Below are 18785 nucleotides of genomic sequence, written 5' to 3'. Positions count from 1 at the left end.
CTGATATGTTTCCCTACATGTTTGTGATGTTTGGATGTGTGTCTCGAGTGGTTGGAACTTGTGATTCCAGGGATGATAAGATTTTTTCGTAAGGTTACTTAAAAAAATCATGATATAAGGAGGACTTGTTGGAAGCTGTGGGATACAGTCATGATATAAGGAGGACTTGTTGGAAGCTGTGGGATACAGTCATGATATAAGGAGGACTTGTTGGAAGCTGTGGGATACAGTCAAATCTGCAAGTGCAACACCCGTAATTCTAATTTTGGGTGAACCTGAATTGAAAGAATCGAGTTCCCCGAAAGCGGCGTATGGCTGCCTGAATGGCGGGGTAAAAACGGTCATACACGTAAAAACCCACTCGTGCAAAATTGTGAGTGAACGTGGGAGTTTCAGCCCATGAACGAAGAAGAAGAAGAAGAAGAAAGAATCAAGCTGACTCTCCAGACTGAAAGACATGTACAACACAACAGCTCTTCTGTTCTGTCCACATTGAAAACATTGGCATTGCATCAAGGGAAGGAGTAATGTTACAGTAATATGATACAATGCATCCCGCACACACAATCGGAGACAGATTGAAAGGGTATTTAACTAACGGCTGAATGTGTGTAATTTTTTTTTGGGCAAACTGCTTGGACAGCGAGTCAAATGATCATGCTGTAATGCTGGTTGACAAGGCTGTTTCAAATTGCTATTCCCTGAGTTAGTATGGATCCAGTACTTGCTGTTCCTATTATCGTTTGACCCAGGAAGAAATGTTAACAAAATATTATAAAATCATTTTCTTTCGTGGCCTTTGAACTGCTGGATTCGCCTCGGATGGCTCAAGGATGTTCACAAACATAGAGTTAAAAATGGTTATTGAAAAAACCCAACAGTATGGACAGATGGAAACTATGCAAAGGGAGATGGTGCAATAACTTAGTTTAAGAGCGGTATAACAACATGGTAAAGAAGATTCATTGGTGAAATTGGCATTTCATCATGGCTTCTCGTAATTGATTGAAGGTACTGAACTTGTCAAATCCAGGTGCACGGAGCCCCTGGGGCTCTTAGTCATACCTCAGGCAGCTATCCGTTAGAAGAACTACCAAGTTTCATTGACTTGCACCCAAAGAGTCAAGAACTGCGATTTTTTTACGAATTAATTTCGGACCCGGCTGGTCTTGACCTATTTTTGGATCTAAATTTAGATCAGGTAGATCACCACATCATGCACAAAAAGACACGTCACTAGCAAACTATGTCAGACGTCATCATGAGTTTGTGTAAAACAAAATGGAGGCCGGAATCACTCAGTTGAATCGAACTCCGACCAAACACCACGTAATAACTAGGTTAATTTATGCACTCGCGTGAACAAGAAACTGTCGAGCTTCACAGATGTCGTCGTTGGGTAGTTTTGGGTTTGTTTTACTACCATAGGAGGATTTTTGAACTGTAAATGCACTCAGCTGCAACAAAAACGCAAAACGAAGGCTGTGAGCTGCACTATGCCTTTGACCTGGAAGTTGACATTTGCTGTCACCATCTGGTTGTGTTGCCACCCAGGATATATATTCGATTTAATGGTCCCCTGATAGCGGCGTATGGCTGCCTAAATGGCTGGGTAAAAACGGTCATACCGTGACACGTAAAATTCCACTTGTGTCCCCCCCCCCACAAAAATGTGTACGTCAGAGTTTCAGCCCATGAACGCACATATGAAGTTTATAAGTGGAAGATGTCTTTATTTTATTTTATTTAAAGTTACTTTTTTCTCCCAGTGCCTCTCAAATTCATTTGCAATGTAATTTTACAAGGTACATTGCCACATGTTTTGATGATTTAGACTTACCATGGATGCAAGGCAAGTACAGAATGTAAGCAAACTTCAGTCTGTGCAACTTCCACACTGTTTGGTTTTGTCCTTCCAATTCTTTATACGATCAAAACTTTGCGTAAAGAATTAGACTTCAGTGTATTCAAGAACAGAGTCAATTTCAACACACTACCACAGTTCTTGTTGTCTGTAAAATTTAGTGGTAATCTTGAACTTTAGTGTGTTAAATTCAAATGTTCTTTGGCTTCATTACAGGGACCTTGTATCAAAAATAAGTAAAGAATGCCACTGGATTCTGAGCTATGAATTTAACAGTGCACTAAAGTTCAAGATTACCAGATTACATATTTAGTACCTCGCAACAGCTTCCTTGAATTTGGGGGACACTTCTCCAATTTTACCAGACACACCATTCTAATCACTAAACCACCGCATTATCACTGTGTCGGAGAACTTGAAACATCCATTAGTAAATGTGCTGATAGGGGCCGTCACCCTCACAGTCACACTAGCAAGACTTAACTCCCTTGATATACCGCTTTGGAGCAACAAAAGACGCGAGAGAATCTACTTCAGCATTCTGTAAGCGATGTTTCTTGTCTTCCAAATTCGTGACTCGGACACAAAATTTTGCCCTTTACGAGGGTAGTTCATTGTGTTTCAATATTAACAATGTGTTGCCGAGAACGGTCGCATTGTTGTAGTTTTTTAGCGTTACAGAATCGAGTCGCATTTACTGATTTTAGCTCCTGCTACCTGCCTATGACACTTTGGAACGTACAGATTTCCTCAGTGCTTGATGAGTGATTCAAGACTGGATTCATGGTTAGCTGTTGTGATTTCAATGCCGTACCATCCAGCACATAAGCACTCTCTGGAAAAAGACCACATGCATTTGCCATAATTCTGCCAAAGAGAGAAAGTTACACCACTGTTCTGCCCATTTCATATACATTATATACATGTATGTAGAACATGTACATTGTTCAATGTAACTCAGTTACACTTGTATGTCTTTTTCAGAGTCAACCCTAGCTCTTCCTGTGAGGTTTTGACAACAAATTTGGCATATGAACCTGGATCAGGCATTTTCATCTCTGGCGTGTGTCTTCAGTATACGCAAGTGCACAGCCAAGAGAGGCATCATATGAACGGGAATAGTCTGTAACTTTGACAGTATCTTCCGGTGTGTCACCAGTAAGCCTAGTGATCAAGCAACATGTTTGGCTGGGATTTGAATGAATTGCTCAGAAGTGTCCTTCAGTATGCTGCAACGAACCCGTGGCAGTTCATTTACTACGTGTTGTTAGCTCTTTCACCTTTTTTCCTTATCAGGTATTTATGCAGCTTCCTTATTGTGCCATAATACGGTGCTATTATTTAGTTAATTACATGTAATAGTAACAAAGTTTAAATGCTAAGTTTGGACTAAAAGGGGTCTGTGTGTGTGTTGCAGAAATCTGTCAAGGTGTCCAAATGCAAAAATCCTGTTCTGGATACTTTTATTAATTTGTATTTTATTCTGTTTTTAAATGACTACAATATAAACAATACATTTATGAAGTATTCCTCATGCAGATTCTATCCATACCAAATTTATGTCTGTCAGTTGTCCGGATGCTGAGAAAATTGACTTTGTTCAAGAAAAAAAGCACCTTTTTTGGGCACACAAGGCATTACGCGAAATGCATGGTACATTGGGCATTGAATAACCAAGTTACTGATAAGGGTATCATCTCAATCTAATTTCTAATTGGTCCAGAAATGGATGGAGAAACATATGTAACAAATGTTAGTTTATAGAAAGTTTGATCTGAACATAGGTTTTGGGTTTTGAGCGTTCTTTTTTAGCTGGTCTGTATGTTACATTTGGTGTAAATAATCATGAAAAAAGGGAAACTATCTTAAAAAAATGTTTCTGGTCAAACTTACTTAAAAATCATTGCAAAGGAAGGTCATTAGGTAGGATGATTGTAATTTTATAAAAATTCAGTGAAAAAGTTGTGTTTGATGTAATTTAATTGTACTTCTAAGTTAAAAATATGCGTTTGGTGTAAATGAAATTGTATCTACTTACCCAAACAAGTTTTGTCACAGTCTTTAAATAATGCCATAATACACAAAGGTGTGTGTTTTCTTATACCTCAGACACCTGGTAGTTTAACTATGGTCACAGGATTCCTGGTGCTTGCACCTGTTGGCTTGTAAGTGAGGCCTTCTGACAAGGGTGTAAATGTAACATACATACTGAGAATACTTGAAAATGACAATGAATTTGTTTTAGAGACAGAAGATAACTTATCAGTGCTTCAGAACAACCAGCAAGACCAAACCTTTGTTTCAACATGAAAACAAGTACACTGAATGACAAAATTTACCTATGAAGGACCACTGTTGGGACATTTTGGTGTAAATGTAACATACATCACCTTGTTTTTTTACCGAGACCATATGCAGCACATAATAATGCTAAAAACAGCACATAACAGTCTGTTCAGGGTTTATGAGCTAAATAAAAGAGAAATTACCCTTCAAATGGACCTGCAGATCTTCGGAGCCTTCTGTATGTTACTTTACACCATCCCTTTGTGTAAAGATGTACACACAACTAAAAAGGCACAACCATTAATTTAACCCTTTATTTTGACTTAAGACAGGTAGCTTAGAACAAACAAGTTAGAAATACTGTTTAACTGAGGTGAGTATAGCCCATTAAATGTAAATTCAGTACCTTGTACGTGCTGTTTGGTGTAATTAAAGTAACGTACAGATCATGGGTAAAATTAACATTTGGTACCGTAGTGAGTACCAACCTGACTATTCTATCGTAAAAAGGATTTGTTATGATTTCTTGTTTATAACTCACAAAACTGCAGACAAACATAATGTAAATATATTTAAAGAGGGTGATTTGATGATAATTTCTACACCGCTGACCCTGCTTTTTTCAAATTATGAATAACCTGATGATTGAGGTTAAGGTTTGCAAAACAAATGACATGAAAATTTACTGGAACCTTTTCTGCACTTCCATAGAGAATTTCATTGTTTTAAAAACAGTGTAAATAGGTAAATGTTGAATTGTATCCTTGATTCTGAGCTTTGGTGTAAAGTAACTAACGGATGAATGATTTTGCTTATATTGAGACAAGAGCAACTTTTTTCAAGTGTTGCTTTAGTACAGATCTTCTTCTTCTTCTTCTTCTGCGTTCGTGGGCTGAAACTCCCACGTACACTCGTGTTTTTTGCACGAGTGGAATTTTACGTGTATGACTGTTTTTTACCCCGCCATTTAGGCAGCCATACGCCGTTTTCGGAGGACGCATGCTGGGTATTTTCGCGTTTCTATAACCCACCGAACTCTGACATGGATTACAGGATCTTTTTCGTGCGCACTTGGTCTTGTGCTTGCGTGTACACACGGGGGTGTTCGGACACCGAGGAGAGTCTGCACACAAAGTTGACTCTGAGAAATAAATCTCTCGCCGAACGTGGGGACGAACTCATGCTGACAGCGGCCAACTGGATACAAATCCAGCGCGCTACCGACTGAGCTACATCCCAGTATAGAGTTGATCTGTACTGGGCGGGGATGTAGCTCAGTCGGTAGCGCGCTGGATTGCCATCAAGTCATTGGATAGTGAAACAGTTGCCTAAAGCTGAAAATAAGAAAATGACAGCACCTTAAAATTATGTTATGGTGTAAATGTAACATACAGTCATTTGTGCTTTATCTGCAAATATTTGATAAACCGAACACTTGACTGGATAATAAAATGCTGCAATTGAAGGACAGAAGTACCGATATGTTTATTCATGTAAAATTAAGGAGGTTTAAAAAAAAAGTCTAAAAATTGTAACACTTTTTAGACTCTTTGACAGATGCTTGGTGATCTGTGTATGCATGTGTCTGTGTTTTTGCACATGACTATTTCTTTTAGAAAATCTGTTGCTCAGCTTCTGCGCAAAACTAAAAGCTGCATACATGAATGCCTTTGTGGTCTCACACTGTCAGGGGGGGCCGGGTAGCTCAGGTGGTAGAGCACTGGACTTGTGATCGAGAGGTCGCTGGTTCGAATCCGGGCCGGGACGGACACGGGTCAACTTTATGTGCAGACCCAGAAACGGTATCCATGATCTCCCACCCCCGTGTCACCACAATGGCACGTTAAAGATCTTGGTCATTCTACCATAAGTGCAGATGGCTGATACCACCTAAACACGCAAACATCAAAAAGCCGTGAGGGTGTAAAACTCGAATCGTATAAACCAATTCATGTCCAATATAGGCAATTAAGACCTGACGGACAATAAGCCCCTTAAAATTTACTTTTTACACACTGTCAGCAGCAGACCATTCATATTTTGTTACATGGTTAAAAAAAAAAGTTAGCGAGAACAAAAAAGGTTCTTCATTTTGACAATGTAAAAGAATTCTAAACAATTTTGAAGCAGTAACACCAACAGGCTTGCAACGAATTAATTCATGGGGGAGTTATATACTTTCAGTTCTTTTTTATTTAATTTATTTGTTGGGAGAGGTGGGTATTTGTTTTTTATGCTTCTGTCTGTTCTTTCTTGTTTCTCAATTGAACTGCTTTTCTGTTCATGAATCTGCATGTTTATTAATTTATTGCATTTTAATGTTTTGTTTTGCTGTTGCAGTGCTGTACTCGCCTGGCAGCTAGCGAAACAGATTGAGCACAAGGAGAAGGACAAGAAACGCAAAGCCAAACGAGAGGCCAACATGGCCAAGGCGCGGCGGCATAAAAGTGACTAAGTCCTCCAGCAGCTGCGTGTCTAGAATTTGTGTCACTTTTATATTAATATTATTATACTTGTAGATATGTACTAAATAGTTCTTATTTGAATTCGATTGCATTTTTCAGGGGTTTTGTATATTTCAAAATGACTGCTTTCATTCCAAAAATTGTGTCAACCTTTTATTCCAGCAGCATTTTGTTTTTGATTGAATGAACACTTTTGTGCAAGAAAGATTTACATCGCTAATTTGCTTTAACAAGTGTAGATGAATGCATAGATCCTTTTCAAAGTAATATTTTGTTGTTGAGATAAATACTTACATGAAAGAATGTAGAGTAACATTTTAGGATCGGTTTAGGGCTGTTTTTGTTAATTTTTGAGTGTAATGGTTGATGAGTGATGTGTATGTATGAGTTAAAAATTTTCCCATGTTGTGCATGTGCCTGTAAAGAAGTTCACACAGCATTTTTTTCTATGGCATTTTGTAACTAGTTGCTTGTTTCAGATTAATTTTGAGGATGTATATAATTGAATTCAATTATGTTGTGTGTCTATGAATTATGCAGTACACTATATTATATTGATTGTGAACCAGCTGAATGACAACAATGCTTAGTTCAGATGTTAGAATAGAGAGAAAAAAAACAGTGTTGGTAAAATATTCCTGAAGTGTGTAGGTGATTAATTTACACGCACTAAATCAGCCTGTGATATAGGCATGAACACTTCTAGACAGAAAAGTTCATGTATACTGGGCTAAGGAATTTAAGTTTAAAATACTCTCTTGTCCGACAGTATCACCTAACTTTTGTCAGTGTCAAGTTTGATCATTGAAAAGATGCAGTTTCAAGCCAAAAAAAACAACACTTGTTCACATCTATTGAAAACCCAAATGTGTGAGGTTTAGATGTTGTTTGCGAAGAAGGATAAGGAAAAGTGACAAGATTTTTAGATAGGATTACGTCAGATTGTTGTGAATGAGCTCTGTAACCCACGAAGGGACCACATAAAAGTGCATGTAATAGCTGAGAACTAATAATTTTGGATCCATGGCCAACATCAGAAACGTTTCATAATACCTACTGCTGAAAAGTTGATGGCAAGATACACTGAAGTGTCAAGGTATTGGTCATGTTTGATGTAGTTAACAGAACTTACAACTGGAGTATGTATCTATTCCAAGCAGGCTTTGGCCAAAGCTCATTTATTCATAATGTTTCTGTGAAAAGTTGTGTGAAGTCCTTGTTTATTTATGTATTTGACATCCTGGACACAATTGACTGTGAGACCATTACTTAGAATTTTGTTCAGGTGTATTAAAACTTCCCTAAGTTTAGCTCCCATTAAAAGTCCTGTTGTTGTATTTTTGTAACTGGAGAGGAAGCAGTGGCAGTTAAGAAATTAAGAATACTGAAAAGGAAACAGAACAGAGCAAAATAAAACAATAGATACAACCAGCTAAACAAATAAATGTATTTGCCATTCCTCTATATCATGTATCAGTTGTTGGTGGATAGCTGGTTGCATTAGTAATTTCATATTAGTGTCATGACGACTGTTTTGATACTATTCTGTCCTGTAATATTCAATCATGTTGTTTTAGTGTCGTGTCATGTACAATGTTCCTGTACAGATAGCGTCACAGTGCTGCCATACTTTCTATCTTGAAGTTGATTGTTTCTCGTTTCTCTTTGTTTTGCTTCAGGTTGCATCAGAATAGTGCACGAAATTGATTTGGGATAAATGAAGTGGCGAGTTGTGTGAAATGTGAAATGCTATTTTAGAGAAATACTGGTATTTTTGCTTTTAAAAGTAAATTTCACTCATTTGTTATTAAACTTAATGTTATGTTTCTTTATGCACATTGTCCATGTTAACGCTTCATGTGAACATACAAAGAGAATAATGGTAATGGTATTACATCCCACGTGAAGTTGCTGCTTTTAGTAACTTCACACTTAGTGTTCCTCTGTAATTCACATGACCGTATGTACAATATTTTCTTTACCCAAATCTGCTCAATAGAGCTAATTGCATCTGGTTGTTTTATGCAGAGAGAAGATGTCATTTAAATAAAAGGTGAAAGTGATTTAGTTTTGAAGTGTAATATTCACAGACACACACACACACACATACACACACACACATATGAATGTACTCTTTACAGGGAAAACTGGAAGAAAATCGAAATACTGTAGTAGAAGCCAACATTTGTCTGAATGTTAAGCAAACTGAGGTCCTGTAGATATGCTAAAATAGACAACAAACCATACAAAATGAAGTTTATTATTTTATTCAGAAAATGCTGGACAAAGTGCTTGTTTTCTAAGGGTACTCGCTACTAACATAGCGATCTTGCTATGAAGATGGACGTGCTAGCAAAGAGATAAGGACCTCTTGACTCAGCTGTTTTTATGCGACTTCTTGTAACAGGATAACAAGAACACCTCTGATCCTATCTGATGTGGGAACAGAACCATGCATCACCGTGAAATGCAATCAAACACTTTGTGTACATGAATGGATTAGAAGTTCCACAGCCTTGTACATATATAGCACAATGATATGTTTCTTTAACTTGCACAAGCATCAACATTTTAAATAACCTTAAATCGAAAATTTTATAAGTAAATTTTCATTTCATTAATATACTTACCCGAATCACATAAAGCATTGACACAGTCTGAGATGCTAAGGTCTGAAAAGGCTACCCGTCTTAAACAATTTTAAAGGGAAGCAACCCCACCACAAAAAGTGTAAACAGAGCTATGGTAATGACCACACACCCAGGGAGTTACCTCCCATTGGTGTGTACTACGTCACTTCCACTCCTCAACACGTGGTCAAGATCATACGGCTTTAAAGAAAACTAAAAAACCATAAGCGGGGTTGGCGGGAGGGAATTAACTATGTGATTCGAGTAAGTATATTAATCAAATGAAAATATACTTATAAAATTTTCGATTAAATTACATATTCTTACTCCGAATAACATAAAGCAGATAGCTTCAACAAGGCGGTGGGAAAGAAAAATCCAACTCACTCTTTAGTCCTTGCCAAAAACTGGCCTCCTGCAATCATGGCAGGAAGAGCTCTGGAGCCGTCCTGACGAACAGCGGAAATGTCTCTCAGATAAAAATTTATGAAGACATCATCAGAGCGCCAGTACACCCCCCGCGGGTTAGGGGGAGTCCCATATTGGTTGGGACTAGAAAGAATTTACCCGATGCTACCCAGCATGTCGTAAGAGGCGACTAACGGTTCTGTTTCTTCTCTTCTTTTGTCTTATTTCTGCCTTACCAGTCCTTTCACCTATATTTCCTTCCAAGAAAACTCTCCCTACTATTCCCTGCAGTTTTCCAATTCTTTTCTTGTTGTCTTATTTCTACCTGACTGGATCCATCACCTTTATTTCACTTACCAAAAGTCTTCTTTTCCACATCCTTATTTCTCTGCACCCCGCATGTCGTATGAGGCGACTAACGGATTCTGTTTCTCCTTTTACCCTTGTTAAGTGGTTCTTGTATAGAATATAGTCAATGTTTGTAAAGATTTTAGTCAAGCAGTATGTAAGAAATGTTTAGTCCTTTGTACTGGAAACTTGCATTCTCCCAGTAAGGTCATATATTGTACTACGTTGCAAGCCCCATGAGCAATTTTTTGATTAGTGCTTTTGTGAACAAGAAACACTTAACAAGTGGCTCTATCCCATCTCCCCCCCCCCTTTCCCCTATCCCATCTCCCCCCTTTCCCTCGTCGCGATATAACCTTCGTGGTTGAAAACGACGTTAAACACCAAATAAAGAAAGAAAGAAAGCGCCAGTACGCAGTATGCAGTACCTCCTCCAGTCTCCTCGACCGCAAAACGGCCAAGGAGGAAGCCCAAGCCCGAGTTTCATGGGCTCGAGCAGAGTCAAGGGGAAGGACAGGCTGCGTCCCCCCCTGTTCAAACGGCTCCACTCGTACGCATGTTTGATGAGAGCCGACACCCACCGGGCCAGAGTCGTCTTAGCAATATCTTTGTGTCTCTCCGTATTAAGGGAGATAAACAAGAGCTTTTGAGCAGCTGACCTAAGCGGCTGCGAACGTGCAAGGTAGATGTTAAGGGCTCTGACAGGACAATTAACCAAATCCGGGTCTCCAGGAGCCAGGATGGTAGATAATGGTTTGACATGAACCAGCGGAGATGCTATTGCTCCAGAGCATGATTTTTCGCCAGAAAATCTGGACGAAACCTTAAGGAAACTGAGCCGTCAGACTCATGTGAAATATCCTCCGGATTTCCAGAAAGAGCATGAATCTCACTCCCTCTGCGAGCAGATGCCAACAGCAAAAGAAACAGGGTCTTACGTGTCAGATTGGGGAAGCTAGCATCTCTTAAAGGCTCGAAATCTGCAGAACGCAGGAATTCTAGAACCAAAAAGAGATCCCACTTAGGTACAGGAGTACGAGTCCTAACCTCTGTAAGGGACGCGCCCTTAATGACCCCCGAAATGACGCCGCTGACATCAATGGACCGACCTATCTGCCGTAAGGTCGCAGAGATGGCCGATCTCCTTACCCTCAAAGAGGAAGCGGAAGCTCCCTGAGAGGACATGTAAGAAAGGTGGTTTGCCACATGCATAGAACGAGGTGCCGAGGCATTCAAACCATGCACATGGCACCAGGATGCCCAGGCCTTCCAATGTGAAGCATAGACAGACGAAGTAGAAGCTCTGTGAGAGCGTTGTACTAAGTCCAAAGTCAGCTCTGATGCCCCAGAACGCCTCAGCGAGGACCGTACAACCTCCACACGTGAAGTTTCAGCAGCTGGGGCTCTTCGTGTGGGATGCCGGTTTGAGGCTGCACCAGTTCTCCTCTCGCGAATCATCATCCTTCGCGGAACGGAAATCGGACATCGCCGACGGGGCAACCGAAGCGGAAGCCAAAGAAGCCGATGCACGCTCCGGAAAATATCTTGAGGTAACCTTAGCCGCAGCCTCAAGGGCAACCTTGAGCTTCGACGGAAAACCAGAACGTGCCTGCTCGCTGGTAACCGACTGAACGTCGGAATAGTCCAGCGAAGGAAAAGAACCGAAGTCACAGTTGCTGATGGTCGGACGGTGAACGGAATGACCGGAAACCCGTCCCCCCGGACGCCATCCGAACTGATACCCTGACTGAAATCAGGATAAGAGTAGGAGGAGGGCACGTCCGTAACCGCTGGAACCGGAAAAGCAGTCGAAGCAGCACCCGACGGGTGAAACACTGACTGCCCCGGCCAAAGCTGCGAGGCCACCTGCCCAAAGGGCGGGCGCTGTTCCTCACCCACCGACAACCGAGAGGAAGTGCCAGGAATGGGAGCAGTGAAACTGGGCGGAGCCGGAAACGCAACCGACGAAACCGTATACCCGTACAATACGGAAGCGCAGGTTGCATGGACTGGGGCCGGAAGCCCGAATGCCCTAAGGGCAGTCCACGGTCAACCCTGGACAAGACCTCAGCGGGTGCTTGCGGCAGGGGACCTATGCCTCCGGTACGAACCGGAAGCGCAGCAGCCGGAACCGGCTGCCGCCCTTGCTCCGAAACACAGATGCCCGCGACGAGGCAAGGGTGAGACGGAACAGAAGTTTGCGGGTTGTGATCCCGCGCCAAAGAACTGTTTCCCAGCAGGGAATGTCCAGCAGCAACTGTGACTTCGGTCCTTGTCCTTCGCTGGACTATTCCGACTCGTCCGAGACTACTACCATAACAGGAGGCTTGGAAGCTGATGAAGAAGATTTTGATTTAATTCTGCCCTTAACATTAGCCTTGCCGCGTTTTTTATCGCTGTCAGACATGCTGACGCACAAAATGGCGGCCAAACCGCAAAAGTTACTGAAAAATACAAGTCCCAAAAATGGACGAAATATATCAGCAACTACGAAAATTCCTGTCAACAAAGAATAACAAGTCGCGTAAGGCGAAAATACAACATTTAGTCAAGCTCAGTCGAACTCACAGAATGAAACTGAACGCAAAGCATTTTTTCCGCAAGACCGTACACTCGTAGCATCGTCTGTCCACCGCTCGTGGCAAAGGCAGTGAAATTAACAATACAGAAAAGCGCGGTAGCGGTTGCGCTGAGGAGGATAGCCCGCTTTTCTATATCTCTATTATTTTTAACTCTCTGAACGTGTTTTTAATTCAAACATATCATATCTATATGTTTTTGGAATCAGGAACGGACAAGGAATAAGATGAAATTGTTTTTAAATCGATTTCGGAAATTTAATTTTAATCATAATTTTTATATTTTTAATTTTCAGAGCTTGTTTTTAATCCGAATATAACATAATTATATGTTTTTGGAATCAGAAAATGATGAAGAATACGATCAACGTAATTTTGGATCGTTTTATAAAAAAATAATTTTATTTACAATTTTCAGATTTTTAATGACCAAAGTCATTTTTAAGCCTCCAAGCTGAAATGCAATACCAAAGTCCGGCCTTCGTCGAAGATTGCTTGGCCAAAATTTCAATCAATTTGATTGAAAAATGAGAGTGTGACAGTGCCGCCTCAACTTTTACAAAATGCCGGATATGACGTCGTCAAAGACATTTATCGAAAAAATAAAAAAAACCATCTGGGATATTATATCCAGGAACTCTCATGAAAAATTTCATACAGATCGATCCTGTAGTTTACTCTGAATCGCTCTACACACACACACACACACACACACACACACACACCACGACCCTCGTCTCGATTCTCCCCTCTATGTTAAAATATTTAGTCAAAACTTGACTAAATGTAAAAAGGAACAAGCTCACCAACTACCAACGCAGAAGGTAATAAGACGGGTAAGTGGGTGCCGGTGGGTGCCAAGCAGACACCAAACAGCAAAAGCCACGAGAGCGCCAAAAATCCACGACCTTCTCCCAGAAGCTTCTTTCTTTCTTTATTCGGTGTTTAACGTCGTTTTCAACCACGAAGGTTATATCGCGACGGGGAAAGGGGGGAGATGGGATAGAGCCACTTGTCAATTGTTTCATGTTCACAAAAGCACTAATCAAAAATTTGCTCCATGGATCCAGGGGCTTGCAACGTAGCACAATATAATACCTTACTGGGAGAATGCAAGTTTCCAGTACAAAGGACTTAACATTTCTTACATACTGCTTGACTAAAATCTTTACAAAAATTGACTATATTCTATACAAGAAACACTTAACAAGGGTAAAAGGAGAAACAGAATCCGTTAGTCGCCTCTTACGACATGCTGGGGAGCATCAGGTAAATTCTTCCCCTTAACCCGCTGGGGGTCTCTCAGAAGCTGAAAAAGTCGTATGATCTTGACCACGTGTTGAGGAGCGGTAGTGACGTAGTACACACCAATGGGAGGTAACTCCCAGGGTGTGTGGTCGTTACCATAGCTCCGTTTACGCTTTTTGTGGTGGGGTTGCTTCCCTTTAAAATTGTTTAAGACGGGTAGCCTTTTCAGTCCTTAGCATCTCAGACTGTGTCAATGCTTTATGTGATTCGGAGTAAGAATATGTAATTTAACATACATTTACAATATTACAAACTACATAATGCCGTCGTCCTGGAATGTTGGCGTAATTCTATTCTTGGCGATTTTAATGTGTTTGAGCTTTAGACAAAGTAAATCATTCTCCACGAGAAATATTCTCTAAAATATGATGGACTATATATACATGATTTAACATTCTTTTATCTTTCATATTCTTACCACGATCAAATATAAACACTATTTCATAATAAAAATAATCAGTTTTGGTCTTCTGCTGAAAAGCTGTCAAAAATATGTTACGCCAAAATTCCGTGATGACGTCGATATACAAGCCCAAGACGTACACAAGTTTGCACAGTATATATTACACACACTTTAAACATGAAGGACGGAATGAAATGTAAGTAACGTGAAGGACGGAATGAAATGAAAATTGCAGAAAATGGAACTGTTAAAGAACACATCTGGAAACAAACGAGACACAGCTAGCTTCCAACTTATTCTTAGTAAAGTACAATGTATACAGTCATGTACTACCCCTCAAGGTCTATCATTAACAGTTAACACAAAGACTGCATTAAACCAACAAGTGCTGAGTAGCGCTGCTTACTTTCTAGTGGAGAAGCATTGCACACAAGACATGGAGACCCATTATCACACAGAGATAAGAAGAAAGTGCTAAAAGCTCTTGAACAAAATTTACCTGACAATATTCCATTATGTTAACCATTTGAAGTATAAGGGATATGAGCACAACGCCCTGCTCTGTGAAAGCTGAACAAACAAAATTATGTTGAAGTACAAAAACCTTTTGGATAGGTATGCTGAAAAATGGCAAATTCTGATCTGTTTGCTGTAGTCGGTGCAATATAAAAAGGACTTTCTTGTTTTTGATTTTTCCATAAACAACAAAAAAAGGTTTTAATCGTTGTTTCATTACCAACAGCATGAAGCCTTTGAGACTAAAATTTAAGTTTGAAAAATATGGCACGTGTACTCTTTGACGCTGAAGGCATTTAGACAAAGACAACTTTATTATCTGAAATAGAGAAATTGAGGCCTGGTCAAGGACTACTACTTGTAGTAGTCCTTGGGCCTGGTGTATACACAGCTTTATACAATATAACACGAAACAACATTAAACATGCCTTGCATGCACAGCAACAATACTACCAATAAACATCACAGCAACAATACTACCAATAAACATCACAGCAACAATACAACCAATAAACATCATTGCAACTTCCTGGTGCTAATTATTTAAACTGTATGGAGGCTAACACATAACAGTCACCTCATGATAATTAATATTGTAATTCAATCAAGTTTGCGTTTTAATGAAACAGATCCTGTGATTGGTCAGAATGCCCCAACTCATTAAAAATTACCGGTCATTAATTGTCGATAACCACTCGCTAAAAAATCCATTAACAACCTGCTGGCGAGGCGCATTGATACAGCCTGAACTAGTCTCGGTTAGCTTTGAAGGTCATTTTACAAGTAGGAAATATGAAGACCAACAAAATACCGAGACCATATGGTATGCGAAGTGATTTCTTTCTTTCTTTATTTGGTGTTTAACGTCGTTTTCAACCACGAAGGTTATATCGCGACGGGGAGAGATGGGATAGAGCCACTTGTCAATTGTTTCTTGTTCACAAAATGCGAAGTGATGATGTCGAATACGTGATGTAAGTTGATGCATGAATTCTTCCGGACTACGTCAGTCAATTCTAAAGATCGCTTTTGTGAGGAAAAGAATTTGTTTTAGAGTTTGCTGTCCAGAAACCCGTAAAAAAAATGGGAAAATATGTGTGAAAGAAAACAAAACAGGAGCAGAGTGATACGATAGGAATACAGAGACATATTTCTTGGGACTTGACCCTTGCAGGTAGGTGGACTGAAAGTAGTGTGTGAACAGAACAGAACCAATTCTGTCTGTTTACAACCGCATGAAAGCAGGAAAGAGATCGTCGTCAGATTGAATTACAATAACATTAACATGCTTCCATTTGAAACTTCTCGGTCTTCATCGTGGATTGACGCCATCCCAAAGTCTAATTGAAGCCCTCCGTAGCGAAGCTTTTGTCGGGCGTCAATCCCCGATGAAGACCTCGAAGTTTCAAATGGAAGCATGTTAATGTGTAATTAACCCTTACACTGGTGCAATTCTGTAACACATGTTACATAGCCACTGGTGAATTAACAGAGAGAAAAATAAAGAAAAACGGTCATATAGGTTTTCGCATCCATGGGAGGTAATCAGAACCGACCAAACAGACTGAGCCAGTAGCGCGACATATGTCGTGACAACCAGGTGACAGTATACGTAAAGTAGCGCGACATATGTCGCGACAACCAGCCTAAGGGTTAAGATAATAAATGACCATTTTTAGAAATGTAAAGAGATGTCACACAATCTTATTTTAAAACCGATGCTCATTCAAGTATATGACATTAATAAAACATTGCAAAAATGATAACGGCAGTTAAAATGTAAGATAAAATGTCCCACTAGTTTTACAAATGGGGATCACATTGGAAAAACAACAACAATTATGCCACCATGTGCATGTCATTATCATATACACAAAAATCTACCTCTCATTACACATCAAGACAGAAATGCTGACACAGTGTAAACTGTCCATGCACAAGTTAAAAAAATACTTGTTTACATGGAGACTGTAGATACATCTACACTAAAACCAGAGGGCAGTAGTATTTTAAACCTGAGGCACAAACAACAAGCTGAACTTCCAACATTAACAAAAATGTCCGTAAAATGATCTTTGTGAAGACACGCATGGCCAACGGTTTATTTTATGAGAAACTGGTCATAATAGGTAACTAGAGGTAGTGGCTTGACCACTCTGTATAATTGTCCCATTCACAGCCAGCAAGATGTCAAGACTTTGTGTGCAAGAAATTGCCGTGTTCTTCGCTGTCCAGTGGGGCCACCGTGCCTCCACACTTCAGTCTCAGTATCAAAGCCACCAGTTCTCCGAATACTGTCATCAGTAGATACGCAAACGCTGAAAAAGAGGGAAGTAAACAGTGATGCAAAAGCCACCTTCACTGGCTGAAAATTCACGATTTTTTTCTCAGAATTATAATGGTGCACATTAACTGTATTTAGTATCCAGCTTAATGCATCATGTGACACTGTGATATGCCTAGTACTAAAGTTGTGGGGGCCCAACGAGATACATTTCACACACATTTCCTTTAATCATCTTTATTGTACACTCTTCAAAATATATTAACCCCATACTTATTCTTAGTTTTCCTAACTACTGAATGACGTCTGAAGCAGCTGTATAGATTTCTATAAGTAATTGTGACAGCCATAGCTAATGTAAACCCTCTGTTAGTATGTATCTGCTGGTTGATGTTTACCGTATTTTCAGAACTACAAGGTGCTTGCCTTTATAAAAGGTGCGACACCCACTTTTCAGGTAAAAATGAGAAAAATTCACATAAGCGCTTCTGGTGTATTGGGCACAAACCAAAGGAAGTACAGAGTGGAAATAAGTGGTGACCAATATTTTTAACTGAGATCAGCTGCCTACCCTTGTTTACAGACACTGACACTTCAAATGGAGTGTTATGTTTCTTTGTATAGCAATCTGGGTACAATTGTACTCTTCATTAGTCATACACAAGGCCAATAAGACACAGGGGTCAAAGTTGATGGAAAAAAGTTGCGCCTTATATAGTCCTAAAACTATGGCATATTGTGCAATTTACACTTTTTTAAAAACTTACCTAAACACACCCACCAAGACCAATTCAGTGGAAAGTCCAACATCACTGAAAGCAGAAACAAAGAATTTCATTACCAAAAACAGTGGTAGAAAAAGGGTTTCAAAGTATATAGCAGTAAATTTACTCTAAATTAATATGAGCATGTTATGTGCAAAACTGGTAGTTATGTGCTGTTTCAGTGGGTTAAGATGTGCGTGTGGACTACTCTCACCACAATCTGTGAGGAATTGTGTCTGTGCTTTAGTCTGTTTCTTAATTCAGTAGTACCTTGTAAATGAGGCCAAACAATGTCCTCTCATCACAAGTACCACTGTACTTCATACTCTTAAAGTATATTAAGGAACTGTAAACTGTAATGATTCGCAACTGATCAAGATGTAAAACCACACAGTCTGAATAGTGATCATTATGCTATGAATTAAATGTTACATGTCGCCAACCTGTGCACACGATTTAATTTTATTTTAATTTGAATTATCCAGACACAGTCTTGACTTCTTGTAAATGAAAAAAGTGACAATGTATCATTGTATTAAACGAGTGAATTCACATTAATAATGTTATTAATAACCTAGCAAACTCAAATTTGTGGAAAGTGCTATATATACAGTTGAGCAATTCATGCATGCTTATATATGCACATGATCACTGAATGAATGCAATTATGACTTATTCATTTGCGTGAAAAACAAAACCAAGAAACACAGGTGTACATTTCAGTTGGCAAAAAGAACAAGCACACACATGCACCCACACACTCACACTTCTACAATGTTGATCAACACACACACACACACACACACACACACACACACACACACACACACACACACACACACACACACACACACACACACACATCTACACTGTTGACAGTGCAAAAATTAGAGTGTTATGTGAATTCACCTAAACAAGAAAGGGCAGTGT

The 18785-nt window shown here is 39.7% G+C and overlaps 2 long non-coding RNA genes across 2 annotated transcripts; one reads left to right on the top strand and one right to left on the bottom strand.

Moving 5' to 3' along the window:
* The first annotated feature begins 2329 nt into the window (after positions 1 to 2329).
* Positions 2330 to 8678, top strand: LOC138966412 (uncharacterized). The gene is made up of 3 exons (XR_011455687.1): positions 2330 to 2407; positions 2849 to 3160; positions 6491 to 8678. It is a non-coding gene; the product is annotated as an uncharacterized lncRNA (long non-coding RNA).
* Positions 8679 to 13505: 4827 nt separating this feature from the next.
* On the bottom strand, positions 13506 to 18168 carry LOC138966413 (uncharacterized). The gene is made up of 2 exons (XR_011455688.1): positions 17859 to 18168; positions 13506 to 17125 (listed from the first exon to the last, which is right to left on the bottom strand). It is a non-coding gene; the product is annotated as an uncharacterized lncRNA (long non-coding RNA).
* Between the last annotated feature and the right edge of the window lie 617 nt (positions 18169 to 18785).

The sequence above is a fragment of the Littorina saxatilis genome, linkage group LG5 (genome assembly GCF_037325665.1).
Source record: "Littorina saxatilis isolate snail1 linkage group LG5, US_GU_Lsax_2.0, whole genome shotgun sequence".
Classification (NCBI taxonomy): Eukaryota; Metazoa; Mollusca; class Gastropoda; order Littorinimorpha; family Littorinidae; genus Littorina; species Littorina saxatilis.
The sequence above is the reverse complement of the archived record's forward strand: the minus strand, read 5'-3'. Positions and strand labels throughout refer to the sequence as shown.